This window comes from Oryctolagus cuniculus, chromosome 16 (genome assembly GCF_051225735.1).
Source record: "Oryctolagus cuniculus isolate XC-2025 breed Fujian yellow rabbit chromosome 16, ASM5122573v1, whole genome shotgun sequence".
Lineage (NCBI taxonomy): Eukaryota > Metazoa > Chordata > Mammalia > Lagomorpha > Leporidae > Oryctolagus > Oryctolagus cuniculus.
Genome location: NC_142882.1, coordinates 72,590,747 through 72,618,400, shown reverse-complemented (window position 1 = coordinate 72,618,400; position 27,654 = coordinate 72,590,747). Strand labels below are relative to the sequence as shown.

At 38.3% G+C, this 27,654-nt stretch overlaps 1 pseudogene; it reads left to right on the top strand.

Annotated features, from left to right (window-relative positions):
* The first annotated feature begins 1,036 nt into the window (after positions 1-1,036).
* The window catches only part of LOC100348831 (cytochrome c oxidase subunit 4 isoform 1, mitochondrial pseudogene), a 59,450-nt pseudogene continuing 32,832 nt past the window's right edge, over positions 1,037-27,654 (top strand).

Sequence of the window (27,654 nt, the reverse complement as noted above, 5' to 3'; positions counted from 1 at the left end):
GGTAGAATAAAAAGTACTATAGTAGAATACTATATATACTCAAATACCATCAAATTAGGTAAGTTGATGAAACAGAGAAATTCTTAGGAAGATACAAACTGCTAAAACTATTCAGGAAGATATAGAACATCTAAATAGATATATAGCAAGTAAACAGGCTACTAATTAAAAAAAAAAAAACACAGTATACAGCTTGTATCTGATGACTTCACTAGCAAATTGGCTAGTTCTAAAGAAAAAATATTACCATCTATAAACTCTTCCAAAAAGTAGAACAAGAGGAAACACTTGCTTTTATGAGAGTATATTACCAGACAAGGATATCACTAAAAACCAAGCACACTCCAGATCAAAATCCCTTACAATTATAGATGCAGAAATCCTCAACAAAGTTAGCAAACAAAATCCAGCTACACAGAAGGAGGATTACACAAAATTATCAAGTGACATTTGTCTCAGAAATGCAGTGTTGTTTCAACATTAAGAAATAATCTGTTTAATGTTATATTAGTAAAGGATAAAGACCACATAGTTACTGCAATAGATATGGAAAAAGCATTAGACAAAATCCAATGTTCTTTTGTGATTAAAAAAATCATCAACAAACTAGAAATAGAAGGACATTTTCTCCATCTGACGAAAGTTATCTATGTAAAACCCACAGCTAATAGCATCTGAATGATGAAAAATGGAAAGCTGCTCTTGCAAGATCAGGGATAAGACAAGGATATCCATGCTGACATTTATATGGTATATTCATCTCTGTGGGGAGTTCTAGCCAAGGGAATTAGCCAGGTAAATGCACAAAGGCTGAAGTTGCCTAACCCAGGACAAAAAACCCTAAAGGAAAGATACCCTCCCCAAGGTTCAGGTTTGTATCTCAAAGACAGAAATGTGGCCACCAACTGAATGGCAATGAAGTTCACTGGGGTGAGCAGCCCAGGCTGATTGATTCCAAATCAGTGGACAAAGTGTAAAGGCCAGTGTGGGCTGAGCATAGTCTAAGGCCTATAGGCAGCAGCGTGCAGGGGATGCGATGGCGGTGGGTAAAGCTGATGAGAACACAAAAAGGGATCAAGCTGTTGAGTGGCCCCTCTGGCAGGGAGACCTAGCATGCGCATCGACTGCTGTTGGAGGGCTGTCACACATGATAGACGGCTGCATGAAGGCACTTTGGAGTCAGGCAGTTGAACTTGAAGACTGGGTGTGCAGAGAGTGTTGGGAGTCTGCAGGCTAGAAGTGGGATTTGCAGTTTAGACTGTGTGCTATGCAGATTAGGAAGGCTGCAGCAAGGTTGAGTTGGGCTGTGAGTCTGCTCAGGGATTGGTTCCCTTCCGTGCATGCTTGGGGTAGTGGCCCACTGCATGTCCTCCACCTGTGCTGTTTTGCCTCATAGCAGCAGGAGAGGAAAATTCTTGTTTTAAAAACAGTAAGCACACTAGATACATACCCTTCCCCTTGCAATGTCCCTCTCATGCCCTCTGCTGACAATCACAGCTAAGGAGAAGTGCTGAGTCCAATCCACAGCCGCGGCACAGGCACAAAGGGCGAATCTGGAGATGAGGAGCAACTAACCTGCCACAATTTTGAGGTTGAAAAAAAAGCAAACTTACTCTTTACGACATCACAATTCATAAGGTTTTATTAATTATGAACATATAGTATTGGAGGATTTTCAAAAGGATACTTTTCCTGAATATTAGAAAAATACAAACTTTATCTTACTGAATCTCAGAGATATTAATGTGAAAGAGAAAGAATGAAGCTAATACATGATAATGGAGAAGATTTCCTTTATTTCCACTATGTAGAAATGGGTTGTTTATTGAAGAGTAAAAGTATAGCTGTCATCAAGGAAAAGAGTCTTATATTGGACTAATTTAAAAGGATTATATTCTAGTCATCAAAAGATGTTGCAAAGAATAGCAACACAACAGACAAAATATCTCAAATACAGATCTCTATTTGTAAGATAGATTTTAAAATATATTTTTTTCATTTTTTGACAAGAAGAAAAGGAATTTTGGCCACAGATTTGTATATTATTATAGTCTATTGAATATCAACATGGCAAATACTGATATGAACAAGTACTCAGCCTTGCTATTATTAGGGAAATGAGGATTGGAAACAAGAGATATCACTAAAAATCTGCCAAAGCAGTTGAATTAAAAGAAGAAAAAAGTCTGTGAAGATATGGAGAACAGGGATGCAAGTTGTCAACACTAATTTTAGATGACTTACAAGTATTTGACTTTCAGTATATGTGCTCCTTAGGACTGAGCGATTCTACTGTATGTTTTTATATACATCAGAAATTTGTGCAGAAGTACTTGAAAAGACATATTCAGAAACATTCCTAATAACATTACCTGTAACACCCAGAAACAACGCAAGCATGTATCAATGATATAATTAATAAATGTTAATCAATAAATGTTAATTCAATAAACATGATAAAACCATGCAACCAGATATAACAGCTGCACAAAAGTCTTGGCAGCTCATGACAAGAGCCTCGGGTGATTACTGACGTCATAAATAAGAGTGTCAATTGTTAAATCAACAACAGAAGTCACTGTGCATTTACTCCCCATGTAAGATCTCTGTCCTTAATGTGTTGTACCATGTGAATTAATGGTAAAACTACTACTCAAACAGCACTCTATACTTTGTGTCTGTGGGTGCGATCTATTGAAATCTTTACTTAGTATATACTAAGTTGATCTTCTGTATATAAAGATAATTGAAAATGAATCTTGATGAAGAATGGGATGGGAGAGGGAGTGGAGGATGGGATGGTTGCGGGTAGGAGGGAATTTATGGAGGGAAAAGCTGCTATAATCCAAAAGTTGTACTTTTGATATTTATATTTATTAAATAAAAGTTTAAAAAAATAATGATTGAACAAAAGCTGGATGAATGAGGATATACGTGTTAGTGCTCCTTCATTAAATTTCAGAATCAAAAGTGGTTTTCAAATATGATTTAACTTTGGAGAAGACAAGAATAATAACTGGAAGAACAACATAATGGAGATTCTAAATGGTGCTGATATTGTATTTTAAGAACAGAGCAGTGGTTACACAAGTGAACTTGTGCTAATTTTTTAATATGTCACATTAGATGGCGTGGGTGAGAGAGAGCGAGCCAAGAGCTTGGGATGTAGTTATCTTCTGGAGAGTATATGATCAAAAATAATGATATATTTCCCTTATCTTTGCTTGTCTATGATTTGGCCAGAGGGTTCAAACTATAAAGAAAGGAACAAAAACAGAACAAATCTCGAAGAGCTCATAGAGGAACAATATCCCATGGTCTAACCCAGTTTCCCACGTTGGAACAGATACCACTTGTGGGCTGGAAGTTCATCTGATAAGAAAAAAGTGAGTCATGTGGAGAGGAGTGCTAATCTTAACATCTGGCATTGCCTTACCAAGAGGATAATAAAAATATAAAATCAGAAAAATGAAACTCCTCAGGCAGATAGAAAAGTTCAGAGCCAATATTAGATAACATATCTGATGATAGTGTTTTTGTGAATAAAAGTTAAAAATAGGAAACAAACGAATTTGACTAAAAATGTGTCAGGTCATCAGATAAGTAACTTGACAACAGACTCAAGATGACCACGTAAGAGTGAGCCATAACTACGGGCTTCGTGTACGGTCAGGAGAGGCAAGTTGTACATAAACTGAAAACAAAACTCAAAATACCTTCCAAAGAAGTTAGCCAAATTCAGAAATGATCTTTCCCATGGGGGGATACATCTAAATATCACTCGGTGGTCCTGACTACAGGAACAATTATTTGGGAAAAAAATCTACTGAGGGGAGGTGTGCGCATGCGTGTGTGTGTGTGTGTGTGTGTGTGTGGTTATATAAAATGAATGAGCAGCTTGAGTGTTCGGCCTACCATGTAAAACAGAGTGCTTGGTTCGAGCTCCAGCGCCAATGCCAGTTCTAACTTCCTACTAACGCAGACCCTGGGAGGCAGCAGTGATAGCTCCAGTACTTGGTCCCTGCCTCCAGAGAGACCTGCATTGAGGTCCTGGTTTCTGCCAGCCCTCGGCTCAGCCAGTGAGGGCATCCGAGGAGTAAACCAATGGATGCAAGCTCTCCTCTTTCTCTAAAACAAGAAAAAATAAAATAAAAATTCTTCTCTTGATTCCGATCGAGTATTCCTCAAATAATCTAGGCTCCAGGCTTAGATATGACAGCACATAATCTCAGCAGCTGACCAAATAAATAACAAAACTACTGTTTCCATTTCTTCCTTATCCTCATATCTGATTTTATTTTTTTGGAAAAAAAAGTATCACAAATATAAGTCTTAGAATTTTCCCTTCACAGCCGGCACTGTGGCTCACTTGGTTAATCCTCTGCCTGCAGCACCGGCACCCCGGGTTCTAGTCCCAGTTAGGGTGCCAGGTACTACTAGTCCCGGTTGCTCCTCTTCCAATCCAGCTCTCTGCTGTGGCCCAGGAGGGCAGCAGAGGATGGCCTAAGTGCTTGGGTCCTGCACCCACATGGGAGACCAGGAGGAGGAAGCACCCAGCTCCTGGCTTCGGATTGGTGCAGTGCTGGCCATAGCGGCCATTAGGGGAGTGAACCAACAGAGGGAAGACCTTTCTCTCTGTCTCTCTCACTGTCTATAACTCTCTCTCTGTCTCTCTCTCTCTCTCACTGTCTAACTCTGCCTGTCAAAACAATCAAAAAAAAGAATTTTCCTTTCACAATAAGAAGACAAGAGAAAAGAACTTTTGACCCATGTGGGAGACCAGGAAGAAGCACCTGACTCCTGGCTTCGGATGGGCACAGCGCCAGCCGTAGCGGCCATTTGGGGAGTCAACCAAAGGAAGGAAGTCTCTCTCTCTCACTGTCTTTAACTCTACCTGTCAAAAAAAAAAAAAAAAAAAAAAGAACTTTTGAGGGTGCTTGAGAACTTCCATTACCTAATGTGCTAAGTAGAGGAAACATTAATGTTATCTAATCTGAAAAAATAGATGAAAAATGCTTTGCTTGGCTCTCCTAATTTTTCTGTGCCCTCATTTGTATTGCAAGCTCTTTCATTACCAGAGAAGAGGGAAAAAACAAATAGAGAAAACTCAAAATATAAAAACTAATTTTCCATGGATTGTCTGAGAAAAACGATAGGAATCAATCATGTGTTTCTTTAAAAGTTTAATGTAGCACAAAGTCAGAAAATGAATTAAACAATTCAGTGTTACAAAAAAATCAAAGTACAGTTTCCCCGAAGTGAAATTTGCATTTAGGAAACAGCAAATGTTACAGAAAGTACCTTGAAGAACTTTCTAGTAATTGGAGCTGGATAACAATAAAAGTGTACTGGAGAGAACAATGGCTGTGTCTGGAGCCTGAACCCTGGCAAGCAGAGTTCAACCAGAGCCAATGACTTTTTCTCACAAGGCATCTGCAATATTCATAGACACCACACTAGAATAAATTTATTGCTGCTATAAGATATATAAAAGGTTGATGAACTGCTTTCCTGACCTTGAAGAACTTTGTTGGCATATTAACAGACTTTGATACATAGCAGAATGCAGGCCTGCTTTGTGATTTGTGGGACACGCAGTCCTGGGTCTGCGCTATTAGGTGCCTGGGAAACAAGGGGACTCTTGAGAGAAGGTGATGTTGTGAAGGAGCCACAGTCTGGCTGGCAAATGCAGCCAGGGAGAGCTTGGGGATTTGAATGGTAAGCAACTCCACTTAAACGCCAGACAAACCCAACTTTACAAGATATATATTGCTCCCTGCAGTACGTCTCTTTGGTTTTCTGCTGTCTCTTTGCTTTCCTCGCTGGCAGCTTAGTATTTGACCCTCAGCACCTTGTTTACGACACGTTGTCTTCTGTGCACACTGGGGCCTCCGGTGAGTGACAGCAGTAGCTCTGAGAGACTGCATTGTGAACAGTGAAAGTCGGCGGAGGTTTCCTAACAGAGTACTGAGCCCTTTAGCTCTGCAGAAATGTCCTTGAAGTATAAAGACTTCAATGACAAACTAGGGTCTGCAAAGTGCTAAATGCTGGAGTGAAGTAAGCATTGGGAGCCTAAATGCTAAACTTCACTTCTACTTTCTATCCAGAAGCTTTACTGTGAAACCCAAAACATTCCTAGAAGACTGAGAAGAATGGCTGCTATATTATGTTGCTTTTTTCTCTAATATTTAACATTTAACTTTCAACTGTTTTATTGAAGAGGTGAGCCCAAGGTTAAAAAATACTCTGGCAAAATTGTTGTGTATGCGTATGTGTTTGTGTATAAAACTCAATTCACAAGTTTGAGACACAAAGTTTAATTTTTTGATCCATTATATCATGTATAAGATATTTCTCTGTTTCCCATGTGAAACAGCCTATGTTACTGACAGTGGAGCAACTCTATCAAAACATACATATTATTCCTTTTTCAAAGTGAAGTAAATAGGGGCTTTCAAAAACAGGACAGGAGCATAGAAGAATCTTTCTCTAGTAGAATTGATCATGCAACTCATTTATTACCCAACACGTAGTGAAAAATCAGTGGACAGAAATTTGCTTCCATGCTTCTTGCTTTCAGTTTAGCAAAGACTGCCCTCCCATGTGTGTTGGCTTTGGCAGGGCAAACCTTGTATCTTCTTACCGCTCACCAAATGGCCTTGCTTGTGGGTGGCTATCTGAGAAAATAGCACGAATGCTGTGGCTTTTTCTCCACCCTCATGCCATTGGCAGTGAATTTTTGGTGCACAACTAGAAGAATGCCTAGCACTCTCCTTCTGTTCTGTAACAGACATGAGTCACTTAATGTTTACTGAACTAGTAGTGAATTGGTCATCCATGGGCTTTTGAAGAGGTCATATCTAGGGCCAGTGTGTAGAGCAGCAGGTTGAGCCACAGCCTGCAACACCAGCATTCCACATCAGAGTGCCAGATCTAGTCCAGGCTACCCTTCTTCTGATCCAGTTTCCTGCTAATGTCCCAGGGAAGGCAGTGAAAGATGGAATTCCTGGCTCCTGGCTTTGGCCTGGCCCAGACCTGGCTGTGAGAGCCATCTGGAGAGTACTCAGAAGATGAAAGATCTCTGCCCCTTCTCCCTCCCTCTCTATGTCTCACTCTTGCTCTCATTCTCTCTCTCCTTTTTGCTCTACCTTTCGAATAAGTAAATAAATGCATCCTTTTAAAAGATCATATCTACCCTAATTATTTTTAAGTTTTTAATTTTAATTTCACTTAAAAAGAAGAAATCTTTCATCTGCAGGCCCATTGTCCAAATGCCAGCAACAGTTAGGGCTTGGGGAGGTGAAAGCCGGAATCTTGGAACTCAATCCAGGACTCCCATGTCAGTGGCAGGGATGCTGGGGTTAGAGCTATCACCTGCTGCTTCCCCAGGCACACATTATAAGGGAGCTGGAATCAGAAGTAGGGTTGAATTAAAACCCAGACACTCTAATATGGGATGTAGGCATCCCAAACAGTGTCTTAACCACTGCACCAAATGCCCACCCCTCCAATCCTGTTTGGACAAACTAGCTTCAAACACCCCTTTTCAAATTTCTGGACATTGATGGGTTTGACTTTTGTCTAGCAAGTTAAATTCTTGATAGACACAATGCCTCTGTACATTTTGAGGTTTAGAATCTTTAATAGTAGAATTTTTCAATAATTTTGAAGAAAATCTTCATTTTAGAAGTATTATATAAAGCTACTATTATAATATCAGTTATGTCTATTTTGTACAGATCACACAGGTGAATAAGACAATATAATTTAAAAACAGTATGAGTTCAACTTATCAGTGTACAGTGCCATTTAAGATAATTACATTGGCCAAATACAATCTAGAATGGAAGATTTTGTGTCTGTGCTCATGTGTATCTCACCTCAATTCTTCACTTTTGATGCAGAACAATCTCTGTTTCATTACCTCTTTCATTTACCAGGTTTGACCTGGAAATCAGACCCTTGAATTTTGTAAGATTCTAGGTCTTTTTTTAGATCCACCTTCCATTCTCCATCCTGCTCTGTATGGCCTCTCAGGAAGCTGTCCTTTATGGCCAGTATCAACTTTTCCCCTTGCCACCCGGTTTCCAGTCATGCTCTGCCAATAGAAGGCACCGATTGAAGACTGGAATTTGAAGATAAATGATTATTTTCTAAGTCCTTCTACAGAAGATCTTTTAGTCAGTCCTCTTTCATTAATCAAGACTGCCCTGTCTTCCTAGCCTTAAGGTTGTTAATTTCTCATTGTAGCTACTATAGACAAGAGATGGTTTTCTGCACAGAATCTTATCAGATTCCTCAAGCCCTTTCTGACCTCTGTGAGTAATATCTTAATTACATGCTTCAATCATTCACTTTGAGTATGTGATTGGTTTTCTGCTGGGCCCGTGACCAATAGCTCCAATTTTTAGACTTAAACACATTTTTTAAAATTTGGTGTTTGGTTACTTTGTTTTTATTGAAAAGGCTTTGTTTTTGGAACAATATGAAAAATGGTATTTAAAACCTTTTATTCTAAATATTAGTACATTTAGAAGTGATACTTTCAAATCTATACTGACTATTTTGGACAGATTTGCACTTATTTGAAGATCAAAGACTTAACAGTTTTGTTATCAACCATAATACTTTATGGCCGAATCATATACAATCCTCAGAGTACATAAGATTTTGCCTTCGCAATAGACACTCCTACCTCTGAAATGATTTAGATATGTTTTAGCATTTTGTATGACATGACTTGATTGTGATCATTGAAATGTCTGTTTCAATAACCCTCCTCTCTTGTTTTTTATAACTAAGATGTAAAATAAAGAGTGACAAAGTGAAAGACTCACTCTCCCCATACATTGATGGTTTTATCAATCAATAAATGATGTACTCATGGAAAGTTTTGTAGAGTAAGTAAAACATCACACCAATATTGTATTAAATGGCTATTTTAGGCATTAAATTATACTAGTGCTCATAAGAGGAACATAGAAATTTGTATTGTAGATGAAAATGCTGAATAAAGCTTATTTCAATTATTTATCTTAATTAGCTGGATCTTAATTAGCTGGATCTACATTGTTAAATACCTATGATGTGGAATGTATATCCTAGGATAGTCTTGGGATCAAGTTTACATAGGATAGAAATAAAAAGCACCTGCTAATCACCATGCTTCGTAAAGCAAGCCAGTCCCCAAAAGACAAATATCGGATGTTCTCTCTGATATGTAATAGTAGGATAGAATACCAAAAAAAAAGTATAGGAATAAAGCAGACATCTTGAGATTTGATTGTTGCTTTTAACCCTTGTTTACATACCTATGGAACTGTGGTCTTTATTATTTTATTTGTTGAAAAAAATGATTTGTGATACATTAAGCCTGTGATGATAGAATGGAATGAAATTATGATTTTGAGAAATTAAAAGAAAAAAAGGAAGGAGGGGGAATAAGGAAGGCAAGTTAGGAGAGAGGGAGGAATGGTTATCTCCTAAAAACTGTACCTATGAAACACATAAAATCTGTTCTCTTTATATTAATAAAAATTTTTAAAAGTAAGCAAAAAATTTACTGCTATGCCTATGGGACACAGGCTATGTGATAATAAAAACTAATGTTTATAGATTATCCTATTTTTAAGAGAATTGCGTTTTTAAGAGTAAATATTTATTTGGCAACTAATTCTATTTAAAATGTGTGGATAAACACCATAAGGACTCAAATGAAGCCAACCATAAACAGAATAATTCCTCTTTTGTTTTTACTGTGTCTGCCTCAGGGACACACTGGCCAGCAATGTTATGATGGGTCTGAAATTCTGGAGTCAGATCTACCAAGGTTAAATTCCAGCTTGTGATTTATAATGCAAGTGTGAACGTGTTCTCTCATCTCTTTAAGCCACTGTTTCTGTATCTTTAACACAATGATTAAATCTGTACCCCCATGGAGTCCTAAGAATTCAATAAGGCCATTAAAGTGAAGAGTTAATATAGGACTAGGGATGTATGGAGTGGTCAGTCAGTACTGGCAATATTTTATATCAGTGGAACCATCCATGCTTAATATTTGCTATCATAAATTTTTACTTGGTAAGATGTCTTAGGAGCATGTTTATTAGTAATTACAATGCAGTTAATGTAACTATTAGTTCATTAGTATGTGGTATGACTTAGTTTCTTCCTATGAGCAAATTTTAAACAAGAAATTGATTGCAATGTCATGTATTTTTAAGGGTTTTGGTGTTTCTTACCAATATATCCACTCCCAAAGTTAAAATGTTTTAATCAACTAAGTGTGGCTGTTTCTGTGCTTACATTAGCTGATTCTTCTTTAAAAAATTATTTCGGAATAGTTTTAAATTTACCTTCCAAAATATCCCTATGAGGCAGTAATACAGAGTTCCCATACACTCCAACCCTGTTTCACCTATTAACATCTCATTTTTTGTCACAATTAATGAGACACACCCCATCTCTGTTATTTTGTTTTTGCAAACTTCTTTTATCCCTCCTTAATGCATTTTGAAGTGATTTCATATATGGTTTGTGAATACTTGAGTATAAATTATATTTTCTTTATTGCTGAGGAATTTGGGACATATTAATTTTTTCAGGTTCACACGGTCAATGAATGAGAAAAGTAGGTCAAGAACAGAGGTTCTGAAAAGTTTTGTTTTCTCCAGTGCTTTATATATTTCCTTCTTGCTTAAAGAGCATAATTACCTGTAAAAGTATTGTGTACTTAGCTGTTATTTAATAATATGTCATTTAAATTACAGACTATTCTTTATTATTTGATAAAGATACATTACCAGCATTTTTATATGTGACGAACATTTGGAAAAGATGTTTTAGTTTTAAGAAAGGGACAGCAACCAAGATTCAGGAGAGTGCTGTAAATTGCAGGCACTACACTTAGCTTCAAAGATAAATGTGATGTCAGTTTTTTAATTTAGTAGTAATTAACTCTTGTTCAATGTAGGTAGCATTCATTTGTTCATTTCTGTATTTATTCAACAAGTATTTATTGAAAACCCACCAGAGGCAAGGTACAGTGGACAGAGAGAATGAGTCACAAATCCTGACCTCAGAAATGTATTCCATGTTCTATCATTTGGTATTTCCCAATTAATCTAACACGAATTAAGATAATGATAAACAGAACAATGTTTTCTATTAAATATATTTTATATCTATCTAATATAAAATATCTAATATATATATCTAATATATATATATCTAATATAAAAATTAAATGCACTTTTAAAATTCTTTCTGTAAGTGGCAAACATATTATAATAAGCAATATTCTTCTGAAGTGAGGGGCCAGAAACCTCAGAAACAAAATGAATCACATATGATGCAAACTTTGATAATGCAATCACCATATCAGATACAAAATAAAAACAGAGTGTGGGAATTCTGGTTACATGTCTGCTGAGAGTGAGGATGATTGCAATTGCATGATATGGTTTTAAGGTGGCTTTTTTTTTCTTTTGAAAGATTTATTTAGGGGCTGGCACTGTGGCGTAGCAGTTAAAGCCGTTGCCTGCAGTGCTGGCATCCTATATGGTTGCCGGTTCGAGTCCCACTGAAACCATAAGTACTCCACTTCCACTTCAGCTCTCTGCTGTGGCCTGGGAAAGCAGAAGATGGACCAAGCCCTTGGCCCCCTGCACCTATGTGGGAGACCGGGAAGAAGCTCCTGGCTCCTGGCTTCAGATCAGCACAGCTCCAGCCATTACAACCAATTGGGGAGTGAACCAGTGGATAGAAGATCTCTCTCTCTCTCTCTCTCTCTCTCTCTCTCTCTCTCTCTCTGCCTCTGCCTCTCCTTCTCTCTGTGTGTAACTTCAACTTTCAAATAAATCTAAAAAAAGATCTATTTATTTCCTTGAAAGACAACAGAGAGACAGAAGGAGAGACACAGAGGTCCTCCATCCGCTGGCTCACCCCTCACGTATCTGAAATAACCAGAGCTGAGCTGGGGAGAAGCCAGGAGGCAGAAGCTTCTTCTAGTTCTTCCATATGGCTAAAATGCCCAAGCACTTGGGGCATCCTCAGCTGCTTTTCCAGGCTCATTAGCAATAGAACAGCACCCATATGGGATGCAGGATCCACAGGCAGCAGCTTTATCCACTTCACCACAATGCCAGCACCTTAAAGTGTTTTTTTAAACTATTATTTGTTTGTTTTATTTATTTTTTAAGTAAATAAATTTCATGCATTTCATATATATATATACATAAATATAATAAAGAACATAGTGATACTCCCCACCTTATCCTCCCTCCCACTCTTGCTTTTAGCCATCTAACCTCCTCCATCTCATTCCCATTCTTAATTTGTAATACAAAGATCTATTTTCAGTTTACTTTATACTTATAAGATTAACACTACACTAAGTAAAGGGTTCAACAAATAGTATGAAGAAAAAAACACATTATTTCTCAACAGTTTAGACAAGGGCTGTTCGAAGTTATTGCATCTGAGTGTCAATGTCACTTTTATAGATTACCTTTTAGGTGCTCTATTAGTTACCACAGATCAGGGATAACATACTGTGTTAGTCTTTTTGGGACTGGCTTACTTTACTAAGTATAATGGTTTCCAGGTGCATCCATTTTGTTGCAAAAGCTGGATTTCACTTTTTTTTTAACCTCTGTTGTATTCCAAAGTGTATATATACCATAATTTCTTTTTTAATTTTTTTTTTTTTGACAGGCAGAGTGGACAGTGAGAGAGAGAGACAGAGAGAGAAAGGTCTTCCTTTGCCGTTGGTTCACCCTCCAATGGCCGCCGCTGCAGCCGGCTCACCGCGCTGATCCTGGCAGGAGCCAGGATCCAGGTGCTTTTCCTGGTCTCCCATGGGGTGCAGGGCCCAAGCACCTGGGCCATCCTCCACTGCACTCCCTGGCCATAGCAGAGAGCTGGCCTGGAAGAGGGGCAACCGGGACAGAATCCGGCGCCCCAACCGGGACTAGAACCCGGTGTGCCGGCGCCGCAAGGTGGAGGATTAGCCTATTGAGCCACGGCGCCGGCTCTATAATTTCTTTATCAGGTCATCAGTTGATGGACATCAGGATTGACACCATATCCTAGCTCTTGTGACTTGAGCTGCAATAAACATGGGATTCAGATGACTCTTTCATGAAATTACTGATTTCATTTTGTTTGGGTAAATTCTCAGCAGTGAGATGGCTGAGTCACATGGTAGGTACATATCCAGATTTCTGAAGTATCTCCCATATTGTCTTCCACAGTTGCTGGACCAGTTTACATTCCCAACAATGGTGGATTAGGGTACCTTTTCCCCCACACCTTCACCAGAATTTGTTGCTTGTTGATTTCTGTATGAAATTCAATTCTAATTGGCATAATGTGAAACCTCACAGTGGTTTTAAGTTGTAATTCCCTGACCGTTAGTGATCCAGAGCATTTTTTTCACATGTCTGTTGGCCTTTTGAATTTCATCTCTTGAAAAATGCCTGTTCAAATCATTTGCCCATTTCTTAACTGGATTGTTTTGTTGTTGTTGTGGAGTTTCTTAAGCTCTTTATAGATTCTGGATATTAATCCTGTATCAATTTCATAGTTTACAAATGTTTTTTTCCCATTCTGTCAGTTGCCTCTTCGCTTTCCTGAGTGTTTCTCTTGCAGTGCAGAAGCTTCTCAGCTTGATGTAATCCCATTTGTCAGTTTTGACTTTGATTGCCTGTATAAGCCCAAGTTATAGCTCCTACTAGCACTCAGTTGTAGATAATAACACATAACTCACATAATAATGAATATTATAGTTCATATTTTAGTCCTTGAATTTCCAAGCCAAAGCTTTTGTGCTCTGATTTTTTTTTTGTTTTATTTTGTTTTGTTTTTTCTCCCCCACTCTTTATTGAAAACAGAGAACTGTGAGCCAGAGAGAAGTTGTATCATTACTTTCATTATCCCAGTTGGATAAACATAGGTGAAATGCTTGCCCACAGTTACTAAAGTAGTTACTTTTTAAGAAATATGAAAACAACAGTATGAAATGGAATAAGCCAGCTCCGCGGCTCACTAGGCTAATCCTCTGCCTTGCAGTGCTGGCACACTGGGTTCTAGTTCCGGTCGGGGCTCCAGATTCTGTCCCAGTTGCCCCTCTTCCAGGCCAGCTTTCTGCTATGGCCCGGGAGTGCAGTGGAGGGTGGCCCAAGTCTTTGGGCCCTGCTCCTGGCTTCGGATCAGCGTGATGTGCCGTCGCAGCACGCCAGCTGCGGCAGCCATTGGAGGGTGAACCAATGGCAAAAAAGGAATACCTTTCTCTCTGTCTCTCTCTCTCTCACTATCCACTCTGCCTGTCAAAGAAAGAAAGAAAGAAAGAAAGAAAGAATGAAAGAAAGAGAATAGATTTAAATCATTCATTTGTATCATTCCCAGAGTGTGTTCATAAAAGTAGATGCATTAAGAGGTCCTTTAATGGAAATAGCCTTCCTATACCACAGTCATGATAAGATACTTTCAATTACCATGGATAGATTTCTGCTATAATTTGAATGATATTTTACACAGGAATTATATTGTATAAGTCCATTTGATGTGGATTTAACTTTGAAGCCAAAAAATTTGAAACTCAGTTATATGTCAAGTTTGTCTCAATCTTTTATTTTTGTGTCTATAAGGACTGATTCCATGGTCACAGTTTGGAGGTTATTTGTTCTTAAGGACAGCATCTGGGTTATATGTCATCAGGACAGACAGCCAGTGCTTGGGGTGCTGAAACACTCTATGCTTGCTGCAGGGTTAGGTTCACAGACCGGGTCTCTGTGGAAGATATATGAGCACTCCCACCATTGTTCAGTGTTCAGTCCAGGAGTTTAACAGAAGAAATCAATGAGGCGCAACTGTGTAAAATAGGGGTCAAATATGTACAGCTGTGGCTCCACATATATCAGACAGCTCTGTTTGATTTTCCTCTAGACAGCATTCATTACCAAAATGGGCTTCAGAAGCTTTTTATTAAAAATAAATTGATGTTAATTAATTCAGATTGCAGTGGCCATTAGTCAGCTATCTCATTGTAGGAAACTGGATCAAATCAAGACTTGCTGAAATCTCTGATGGTTTGATATCTCTAAACCCAATTTTAAATTGAGGCTCTTATATTGAAGTTGAGGTAAACTTCTCTTCTGTAGCCTTGGCTTGATTATCAGCTGCCTTGTCCTTTAGATTCTTAACATTATGTTAGGGATCTGTACTATATTATTTCCCATATTTACTAAAAATATTATATAACTTTCATTTTCTTCTGTAGTACAGATTATTGCATTCAAAGATATTGCATATGTTTGCATTGATTTTTGCTTAAATATTTGGAACTTTGAAATCTAAATACATTTCAAAGAGATTTTTAAATTCCATTTTTCAAGAGAACTATCTCCTGAACATATAAATTCTAGCAAGTATTTGAATTATCCATATTCTATAATTCTGTTCCTGTATATTATTTGTCTATCATGTCTCATATTTTCCTAACACGCAAATACATAAACAAAAGAAAGGAAAAGTTCCTTCAAAGTTCTGTATTTTTTTCTCTTTTCTGATAATTAGTCTGAATAAGAACCAGCTCAACTGACTCCTTTTATTGTCCTGGGCATTCGTCTCTCTGAGTGACACACAAGTCAGGTGCAGGCAGATATGAAATATGCTTTCTTCTTTTTCTTCATCTTTCTTTAAACTGATGAGCAGTGGAAAGTCAGAAGTGGGAGTCAAACTCTCTAGCAGTATAATGCAAGACAGAGAAAGGGGGTATGTGAGTGACTGTGTGTGCTAGTGTGAGGAGAGCAGGGAGAGCAGAGAAAATTACCAAATATTTTGCAACAGAAAAAGATTGCAGAGAGATGAGAGTATGGAGCCTGAAGTTGCAGAGAAGAAGTGAGGTAATACAGAATTCATAGACCATCTGCTCTTAGAACCCTGCAAGCAGAGCCCCAGTTGTTCAGGTGGCCCTTTGGAGGGCCTCTTCAGAACTTTCTATTCCCTATGCCAGTACCTCTGAAAACCTGGGTTGGTTGTGTTGCTTTGCTGGGGCATCCCGAGGTCCAGGATAGGATCTTCAGGAGTCTTGCTTTTCATTTGCATCTTACAGACTGCCAGCTTCTCCTCACTCAGAGGAAGTGAGGACATGCAGAAGGTCTAAGGGTCTGCTACATTTGCTAACATGAGGTTATCCCAGGGTCTTCTTTCCAGATCCCCAGGTCCTAGTTCTTGGAAGGCAGCCTGGCATGTGAATTGTTCCCTTTAGCTACATAGAATGTCCCTCATTGGCTCATGTGAGAGCAAGCTGCCACTCTGGTGCTGACATGCTGATTTGGGGTGACCACTTCTTTCCTTGCAGTTTAGCCTGTGATCTAGCCCATTATTGCACCTTCTTCAGCAGCCTTTACAACATGGGTTGGCCAATATTCCAGTGACTTTCCAGACCACCGTCCCATAATGCCTGTGGATCCTTCAGTTCAGTGACCTCTCATGCCTCCAATGGACGTGGTGATCTTAACACACTGCTTCATCATGCCAGGCAAGGGAAGGACATCCATCATGTGAACAGGATAACTTCTCATTCCAACCTCAGACTCTGGTGTGAATTGAATGTGTGTCTCCCGAGAAAGGATGAGGTTGGAATCAAAACTCCAGTAGGAGGAAAGGTGATTTGGGGGATTTTTAATTAGATAGTGAGGTTGGAGTCCATATGAATGGAATTTGTACCTTATAAAAAGAGATAAAAGAGATCAGAGTGTGAGAACTCTGCTTTTTTCCATGTGAGGACATAGCAAGGAAACAGCCCTCCAAACCAGGAAGAGGGCACCCTCCAGGTACACATACTGGTCCCCTGATTTGGGACTTGTAGCTTGTGAGAAATAATGATTGTTGTTTACACCACCTAGTCTATGGTAGTTTTTAAAGCCCAAACTAACAAAGGAGTTATCTTAATTATGCCCCAGCTAGAGGTAACACATAAAAATAGATCATATTTTAAGAATGCACTATCACAGACTCCAGATTTCAAGGAAAGATATGATTAGAAGATACTGTATTCTACTTTCATGGTATAAAACTTCATATACTCAATATAATCTGAAATAGCAAATTATCATTAACAATTTCCTGCATACGATGGATGAGACTTGGAGTTCTGGCCATTTTCAAAGTAGTGCGGTATCATCCTTTGAGAGAGTCATTGGGAGCCGGTTCCATGGGCAGCATGATGGATGGTGCAGCATCATGAGTAACAATGTAACCAGCACTAAATAAATGGTCTTGGGGAACAATAGTAGCAAGAAGATCTCTATTGTTTCAATACAAACAGGTTGTGAAGAGCATGACATTGTGAGTAATAACAGGGTTGCTACCTTTCACAAGCTAGGAGATATGAAGTTAGCCAGCTATGACACATTTGAAAGGGAAGAACATGAAGAAATGGCTCCTGAACCTAAATATAGAGCGATTGTGCCTGGATGCTACAAAGAATTTTCGAGTTCACCAACTGAATAAACCAATGCCTACTACTACTTCTATGGCCATTATTTTAAAATCTCACCAGTAAATTAGTAAGCCTCACATAGGCCCATGGATTTTTAAAACAATTTTAATCAAAGTTTGTATACCAATAAATCCTGAAAAATTTTTTTCTTAGGATCCTGTACATACCAGGCACAGCCCCATTTCAACAGCTTCTCTGCAGTGTTCATTCAGATACCTAGAGGTGTTCACTACACAATTATACTTTGAAAGTGGCAAGAGCACTTTAAGTCTATAATATTGATAGTAATCAAACTTTCCTAAAGAAAGAAGAGAAAGCATTGTTTTCCTGATTATGTGGGATGGTTACAAGAGATACAAGATATAATTAGAGGAGTCAGCACTGTGGCATAGTGAGTAAAGCCACTGCTTGCAGTGCCAGTATCCCATATGGGTGCCGGTTCGAGTCCCGGCTGCTCCACTTCCCATCCAGTTCTCCACTATAGGCTAGGAAATCAGTAGAAAATGGCCCAAGTGCTTGGGCACCTGCAGACACCTGGGAGATCTGGAAGAAGCTCCTGGCTCCTGGCTTTGGATCTGTGCAGCTCTAGCCATTGCTGCCAAATGGGAAGTGAATCAGTGGATGAAAGACCTCTCTCTCTCTCTCCCTCTCTCTCTCTCTCCTTCTCTGCTCTCCTCTCTCTAACTCTGACTTTCAAATAAATAAATAAATCTTTTATACATATATATTTAATTAGAGAAAAGGAGAATAATAGCACTATATTTTTCCAGGTGTTTCTCTATTTCACGCATTTAACCAAATAATAGTAGTTAAAGGCTAGCCCTAATTCTGAAGAGCTTGAATATATTTGTTTCTTATAAACTGATTTCACGTGTTTGAACTGATAGTCTTTTTTTAAAAGATTTATTTATTTACTTGAAAGTCAGAGTTACACAGAGAGAGGAGAGGCAGAGAAAGAGTGAGCGAGCTTTTCCATCCAATGGTCCACTCCCCAGATGGCTGCAATGGCCAGAGCTGCGCCAATCTGAAGCCAAGAGCCATGAGCCTCTCCTAGGTCTTCCACTCGGTGCAGGGACCCAAGGACTTGGGCCACCTTGTACTGCTTTCCCAGGCCATAGCAGAGAGTTGGATCGGAAGTGGAGCAGCGGGGTCTCGAACCGGCACCCATATGGGATGCCGGCGCTTCATGCCAGGGCATTAACCCGCCGCACCACAATGCCAGTCCCTGAACTGATTGTCTTAAATGTATTCATTCAAACTCTGATACTGAAGTTTCATACAAAGATGGTAAATATGAAAAAAAAAGTTTTCTGAGCAACTAACAATTTGGTGGGAAAAATGTAAGCAAATAATAGCATGATGTGTTCTGAGGAAAAATAAAGGGAGAAACTAATCGGTAGGCAAAATCAAGAGCAAGCTTTGATGTGGTTAATTCTTATAAGTCTTATAAGATTAATAGGAGTTTCTACATACTTAAGTGGAAGAAGTCTAATATAGGATGATGGATAGGCATGCGAATACTGATGTTAATCCAACTTCCTACTTCCCTTACTGAATGACATATTCTTGAGATAGGAAATATTTCTTTGGAGCCTTTAATTAACCCTGTAGTTTAATTTAGTTAGAAGCATTAGTTAGTGCATTTGAATATTTTGCAAATTTTATGAGTATTATACAGAGCAACATTCACAATCTGTGTTTCAGTTGTCTCTTAATATGTTGATGGATTAATTCTTAATTGTAATTCAACATTCTGTGTGTGCTAAAATTGAGTTGGTATAAATTGCCAAAGGTTTGCATTCTAGGTTTCCCTTACCTAGTTCCCACTTCAACTCATGCTGTATCACCTCTGTCCCACTTTGAAGACAGGAGACAGAGACTTGTTCCCACTTTCTTAAAAACCCAGATTTGATACACTCAAAACTTCATGCTCCCTTAGGATCTCACACTCTGACCACTCATGTTGGATTACTAAGATAGTTCCCTACTGAAAGACAGCATGTTCATTATTTTTATAGTGGTGAGCCTCAAACATGGCTGCATTTTGAAAACACCTAGGTGAATATTGTAATTCCATAGATCCCGGAATCCCAATTACTGATATCATTATTTAGTTGGTCACAGATGCATACTAAGTCATAGGTTTTTAAAAGTTATTCCACTGCACCAAAATAAATAAATAAATAAATAAATAAGAGTCTTCCAGTGAGAGGGCATTTAGTGCAGCAATTAGGATGCCTCTTAGGGCTCAAGCTCTGCTTCTAATTCCAACCTCCTGTTGATGCACATCCTAGGAGGCAGTAGGTAATGACTCAAGACTTGGGTCCTTGTCATTCATGTTGGACAGCTGGATTGACTTCTCGGTTCCTGGCTTCATCTTGGTCCATCCCTTGCAGTTGCAGGCATTTGGTACATGAATTAGCAAATGGGAGGAACAATCTAGTAGGATGAATAATGTAAATGGCTTAAAATCGTCCTGAATAGATCTTTGAGTGAGGCTTCCTACCACATGGGGAGAATTTGCTTGGCTAGAACAGACAGATCTCTTTCTTTTTAAGTTAGTTATTTATCTGAAAATCAGAGAGAAAAGAAAGAGAGAGATAGAGCGAGAGCACTCCATTCACAGGTTCACTCTCCAGATACCCACAATGACTATGATTGGTTTAGGCCAAAGCTGTGAGCTGGGAACTCCCTCTATGTCTTGCAAATGCTTGTCAGGGCTCCAATCATTTGAGCTTTCACCTGCTGTCTTCCAGTGCTGGCATTGGCAGGAAGCTGGAATGGGGAGCCAGAGTCAGGAATCAAATGTAGATGTTCCAGGTTGCTGGTATCTTGCCTGACATCTTCATACCAGGCTGACACTCATTCCTTTCCTTTTTCCTGGAGTCTTCATTATAGAGCAGATCTCTTCTAGCCCAGCACTCTCTGATACAAATATAATGTGAGTTATGAACAGAAACTATGTATGCCACTTGACATTTTCTAGTAGCTACATTTTTAAAGAGGGAAAGGTGAAGTTACTTGTAATAATATATTTTGTTTAATCAGATATATTAAAATTGATTTCAAGGCGATATCATCTCCAGGTTCTTTGATGCCCATGTAATAAAAAGTTGACAGAAGACCAACATGCAACCCAGATAAGATTTATCAGGGGTTTATGCTTGAACACAAGGGAGACAGTACAGCAGCAAGAGGTTCCAATGAGTGGCTCAATGCGGGGAGCTGGGCAGGAGTTTTATAGATGGGGAGGCATGGCAGTTTCCCCATGGCATGGCATTTCTATTTGCACCCAGTTTAGAGTTCTGGCTCATCCCTCTCAGTCCACAGCAATTTTGGTTTGTACCCAACTCAGTGTTCTGCATAGTTGCTCTTCCTTCTTTTGCACCCATTATGTTCATACAGCAGTGTTACTACTGTCTCCCCCAGGAAGGTCAAACCTGATTGAACTGGGCTATTCTGTGCATGTGTCTGGTGTGAGGATATCACTCAGAGGCGGGTGGAGGTCTTTTCTGTGGTTAGGGTGTGCATGCTTCTTGCTCTTGATTGGTTTGGAGCAAGGTAGATGCACAGTCAGGTAAGGAGACAGATACATGTGAGGTCAGGTAGAGCATGCATTTGTGAGTCCTTCTTCTAACCCTGTTTGGAAGTATGAACAATATAAAAACCATTAATGAAGTGATTTACATGATTTTTCTGTATATCTTAAAAAATTCTCAATCTTGAGCACCTACATTTTAAGTACTTGCCACCTGTAGTGAAGAGGTGTTTATTGTACAGTTCCATCATAGACATAAAGGGATCGCCTAGACCCTGGTGCTCTCAGGTACTCAATCCTAGCTTTCCTATATTTTAATCCAATCAGTAGAAAACAGGCTCTTTGGTGGACAGACTCCTTTCTGAGAAAGATATCTGAAGAAAGCACAGAGAAAAGCATGACCTAATATTTCTGTCCTGGGTTGTTAAACCTAAAAGGTCATGGCCACATCAGTTAGAGGAACATGACCTTGAAGAGGTCATTTCCCAGAGAAAGTGACCTGGAAGTCAGAGATGTGACCTAAAACAGCAAACAGAAATTCCATTAGCAGATGTGTCCGATACTAGTACATGTAAGAAAATGAAAGCTTTCAAAAAGAAAATTCTTGGATAAAGTTTCCTGAATTTTTTACCTGACAAAGACTACTTAAGTGTTATTTCATAGTACCTTTCTATTATTTATCTTGTATTATAGAACTACAACTGCATTAGATAACTCGAAAATATACATAAATAGAATTTATTGTGAATGCAATGTGTTCATTTTCCTAATTCCTCATTTAGAGATGATTTGAACTATCTAAACTGAGAAATATTTTCTGTTCATTTGTGTAATTTTTTTATTTTTAAATATGCTAAATCTTTTGAATGTGTGTATATGTATGTTTTCTCTAAAAGACTCCCACGGGGAGATAGGGAGATGCAGAATCCATGTGCCCAACCATTTAAGTGATTTCTTTAATAATATGGGAAGAATAATTCCTGAATTAGGATATTCTTAGCGCATTGTTCCACTGTGTACATTATAAATGTAAAGCAGGCACCAGCGCTGTCTCTCCACAGGGAGAATTTATGACATGGTACTATTATAAACCCAAAGATTTTATAGTGTTTCATTTTATGGTCTACTCTGCCTAAAATGACCTAGGGTATAATTTTCCTCCCACTGATAGATGCCATCTACAAAGTGCCGCTGCTATTGAAGGGTTGGGCTGAACCCATAAGGAAATAATTCTCACCTTTATGTCTTTTGCTTCTAAGCCCAGGTGGTAATGAAAGGGTGGTACATCAGTAAAAGGTTATTCATTAAGTGCCCTTAAGCATATTTGTAAGTACAGGAAACCAGAAGGATTCTGAGAACTGTTCTGACCGCAACTTTTGGTTGTTTGAGGTGGTCTCTGTGAATATTCTCAGAACAAGTGAATTGTCTAAGGAAAGGAAGTGAATTTCTAAGTCGCTTTTATAGCCTGTGTGGTCTCTGTAGCCATTCGGCTCACAATCACAAAACAAAGCACCTGCTCATCACCTCCAAGTGCACTGAATGCATCCATAACTGGGTACGGGGGATCTTGGAGCTCTGTTCAAGGCAAAACGCTTCTTACAAGAGGTCTGTGGTGATTCAGAGTAAAAAGAATTCCAGGTAAAATACATGTGCATTTGGAAGAACTGACATTATCTATTTAGGAATAACATAAACCACCAGTGATGCATGTGGTGTATTTCAGTTCAAGCATATATTTGAATTGCAATTCATTCAGTATAATCATACATCTTCATTTAGGCTAAACAATCATTGTCAGATGACTCAGCACTGTAGTTCACATGTAAGTTTGATGTAGATTGTAAGTTACTCAGCCTCACCAGTAAACCCCAACCCTTCATTCTTCTCCCTTTGGGCACTGTTTCTCATTTGTTGTACTTACTTTAGCATTTTAGCTATTTTCCCTGGTTAAAGTTATCTCTCTATTTTTTTTCTTTTTATAGTTTTGCCAGTGTTGATACTTAAGTAATTCCATAAACTTATTATTTTATCAAGAATGAGAACTCTCCCTTCTTCCCACAGTGCCTTAGTCAAATGTATATAACATATGGGTGAAATTCATAATGAGAAGGAATTGCCTTGACTGTCACATAAAGTAAAAACTGTGCTTGTGTAACTAAACAACAAAGTATTGCGTAAATTGATCATTTGGTTTAATCACACAAATAGTTATGGAAGACAATGGAAACTTAAATGAATACAATTTTTTCCATAGGCCATATGTGCTTGAATGTATGATTTGACGTATGCATTTGTCTCTAGTTAGAATATATTTTCATGCTTTGGAAAAGAATAGATCTCTGTTGTCACTTTATTTGCATGTCATTGAAAGATCATGTCATTGAGAGATCAGAGTGGAAAAGCTCATACTATAGGTGTCCAAGTGCCAACAGGCATTGGTCTATTATGTACGACATCAATTGTGAGAATTTAAGAGTTCCGTTTTAAAAGGAGATAGAGCAATAGGATAGACTCAGAAGGAAAACACCACCTTTTTCATTTTGATTTTTTTTCCTAAGATATGAGTAGTCATTAGCCCAAGATTCCATGCTGTGTAATGACACAGAGAATGAGTGTTGTCTCTGACTCAGCCCATGAATATGAGGGTTCAGCTTCCAAAGGCCTAACCTTCCAAGAACCAGGTCAGCTGTGCTGGCTTTGTCTTTCTGGATTTTCTTTTCTTTTTTTTAATGTGGAACTTGAACCAACCTATCAGCTCAAACTGAGAGAAACTCTTCTGCAGAAGGTCCTCTTTCCCAGAATGCTGATTAATCTAATAAGAAATTCACAGGTTTTCTACAATAACTTTCTAGCCCTAGCTCCTGATAGGTCTTTTTCTTCTTTTTTTTTTTTCTTTTTTTCTTTTTGGGGGGTTGGGGGGCAGGCAGAGTGGACAGTGAGAGAGAGAGAGACAGACAGACAGAAAGGTCTTCCTTTGCCATTGGTTCGCCCCCTAATGGCCACTGTAGCCAGCGCACTGTGGCCGGCACACAGCGCTGATCCGAAGCCAGGAGCCAGGTGCTTCTCCTGGTCTCCCATGCGGGTGCAGGACCCAAGAACTCAGGCCATCCTCCACTGTACTCCTGGGCCACAGCAGAGAGCTGGCCTGGAAGAGGGGCAACCGAGACAGAATCTGGTGCCCTGACCAGGACTAGAACCCCGTGTGCCGGCACCGCAAGCAGAGGATTAGGCTATTGAGCCGTGGCGCCGGCCCTGATAGGTCTTTCAATAGCATCCAAAAATGAAGCTGGAGATGAGGAGACTCCTCAGCTGTCATGAATGCACACTCTAATGATAAGCACAGAAGAATGAGTCAGCATTTTGCCATTTCATTCGATGTCACTTCTCAATTGTCCCAGTAAATCTCATTGAAGAGTAGTAGGCCACAGTGATTAAACTTTCAGATTCTGGAAGAGGCAAAACTGGCCCTCAATTACACATTGATAGGCTTTTATGTAAAAAAAAAAATTCTATTTAGTTTGGAAGAAATTATATTAATTTGTTTGACCTGTAGAGGAGGCTTAGAAAATACTAATACTTTGATTGTATTACCTTCATATAGAAAAACATATGAAAATATATCGGACTCTCTGACATTATAAATAAAATAGTGGACTATTTATTGGTATGTTTCAAGATGTTATTTTATTCTTTATATCTCTTTCTGTATTGGTATTTAGAAACTGATTTTAACTGAATGTACTGTCAGTGACAAGATATTTTCCAGCCCCCTTTGTTATGAACGATGTCTGGTGAATTTGAGTATGAAAGTGTCATGCGACACTTTCCAAGGATACTTTCTTCATTCTCTTCCCCCATAGCGGTGCTTGGAGCCTTCCTATGATGGCTGGTGCTCTAACCATCATTTAGATAAGGAGAAGAGTTCTCACAGCTCAGTGAATGGCAAGAGTGCATAATGTTGTTGTGGACATTCCATGAAACCCTGGATTGTTTACTTCCGAATTCACTGTATAGAAGGGAAATTAAATCCAGTCTCAGCTGGATTGACTATTTGTCTTTTCTATGTCACTCATATTTTCTCTTTTTGTTATACTGTTATATGAAAACTCTAACCTAACCATTGCCCTATGAATTTCTAAATTATTCTGGGATTGACTAATACTTGCTAAAACCCAGTAGCCACCCAATAATTATTTTAATATGAAAATTTTCTTTAATTTTTAGTGGATTTTGAGGTATTTTTAAAATAGAAAGAAATCTGTTACAAGTATAAAGAAAAAGCTTTTTGAATATGACATTTTTGTTTCCAGTAGTAGTATTGTTTAATTGTAGATTTTTGAAAATTACACAGAACACAAAAGAAAAAAATCCACTATAAATCCATCTTCTTTTTATATATTTATTGATGTTTTTGCTTGCTCATCTTTTGTGTTTTGCAACGGTATTCATTCAAAAACTTTTTCAAACCCAGATGAGGGGGACAAGAGAACAAGTTATAATAAAGTTTTGCTTTGCCAAATTAGATCTTCAATTGTCTTGGGGAATGGAGAAGAATGGTAGAAACACCCTTTGTGGAAATGATTACTTGTATTTCTAAAAGTGTATTGTCCTTGCTAACTGTGACAGCCCGGACTTGGTTAGGATAGATGCTTTGTCTTAAAATGACATGTTTATATCACAGCATTGATAAGGCTTTTGTTTATTTATAAAGCTGTTCAAGAAAAATTGAAGCCAAAAGTATTAATGTGGTAGCCCAGAATCAGTTGAGTAGATCAAAATATCTAGCAGTTAACTAACCTCTGTTTGAACATTCACTCGAAGTGTAACACTTTTTTGCCTCCCTCTTTATATCAGAAAAGCTTTTACCTCACACATAACAAATACAAATAGTCAGTATACACTATATGCTGTAAAAGTTTTCCAAAATTTCTGACACATGGTTTAAAATTTTATGTTATCAGGGTGATAGGAATCTTTGCCTATAATTATACTATTTTGTTCTCAGAAAAAAATAATTTTGAAAAATTGTCCAGAAGAGATCTACCCCCTTGCATTGTGTCAACTCTTATTCATACTTGAGATCTACTCTAAGTGGAAAATTCTCACGGAAGCCTTTCCTGAAGCATCGAACTGTGCTATTTCCCTCATTATATGCCAGGAGCCACACAGTGAGCCACTGCCTGGCAGGAGCCAGGTGCGCTCCGTGTACTGCATCCTGAGTGCAATAAACCCGGGTCATTGGGTAGAGTAGCTGACATTCAAGAACATTCTCTTTACCTGTCTACTCAATGACATTTTGAATTAATTTACTTGAATAAATTTGAAAGAGTCAGTACATTTAAGAGTAAGAGTAAGTACATTTAAAATAGATTCAGATTGCCCTCAAAGATTGCAAATGTATGACTGTGTTTTAGAAACACATACACTTCTACAAAGTATTAAGGCATAGCAAAGGTACATATGAAGAATAAACTTTATGATGTGTAAAATGGTTATGTGACATTTTTCACATTTAGCAAATATTTAACCACAACAATTAAATGAAGATTCATTATCAAATATTTCACCAAAAAAAGTCAGTATGCTAATAGAAAACGGAAGCATAGGATGAATTTTTGATAGGGGGATGATTGTATACCTAAAATACGTTAAGATGAATTAGACACCACAATGTTGCCAACTGTTCTTAACATGATGAAATTTCTTGTCACACCTAAACTTGGAATCAGTAATCAACATGTCCAAAGTTTTCTATGACTCCAAGCCGAAATTGTTAGCAATCTTCGCTCCACTCATGCCACTCAAATTGTAGTATCTGTTGTACAAACAACAGAAGGAATATGAAAACTCTAAATAAGATATGCAGAGGCTAAAATCAAGAGTAATGATTTATAAAAGCTTTGATTCTGATCATATAAAAAAGATAAAATCATCATCGATTATCTATTGGCTTTATTTTTTTGAAAACTATTTATTTGAAAGAGTTATAAGGAGAGGCAGGAAGTGGGAGTTGTTCCATCCAGTGGTTCACTACCCATATGGCCACAATTGTCAGCACTGGGCCAGGTCAAAGTTCGGAGCCAGGAGCTTCATCCAGGTCTCCCATATAGATGGCAGGGGCAAAAACACTTATGCCATCTTCCACTGCTTTCCCCAGGCCATTAGTAGCGTGCTGGGTCATGAACAGGTGCCCATACAGGATGCCAGCACCTCAGGTGGTGTTTTTCCCTGCAACACCATAAAGCCTGTCCTCTCCCCATTTTCTTTAAAAATATAATTTTTCAGTGTTTGCACCAAAATATTAAAATAATATAGTTCAAGAGATTATTTGGTTTTCCTTCATACAAAGTCTACTCTCAAAGATTGCACCTAAGAACTCTGATAACATAATTTCAGTTCCCATGGTAACATTATTTTAGCAACATAAAAAAGAAAGACATAAAACATTTATAGATTCAATTTCTCAAGTTTCTACCAACTTCTACCATTTTTTACTGAAATTTATTTTCATTTTAATATGTGCACATTTTAAAATTATTTGAATAGTTGTATAACATTCAACTTAATGATTCACTGGGGTTAAATTAGTCAGCCTTATTTTCTCTATCCC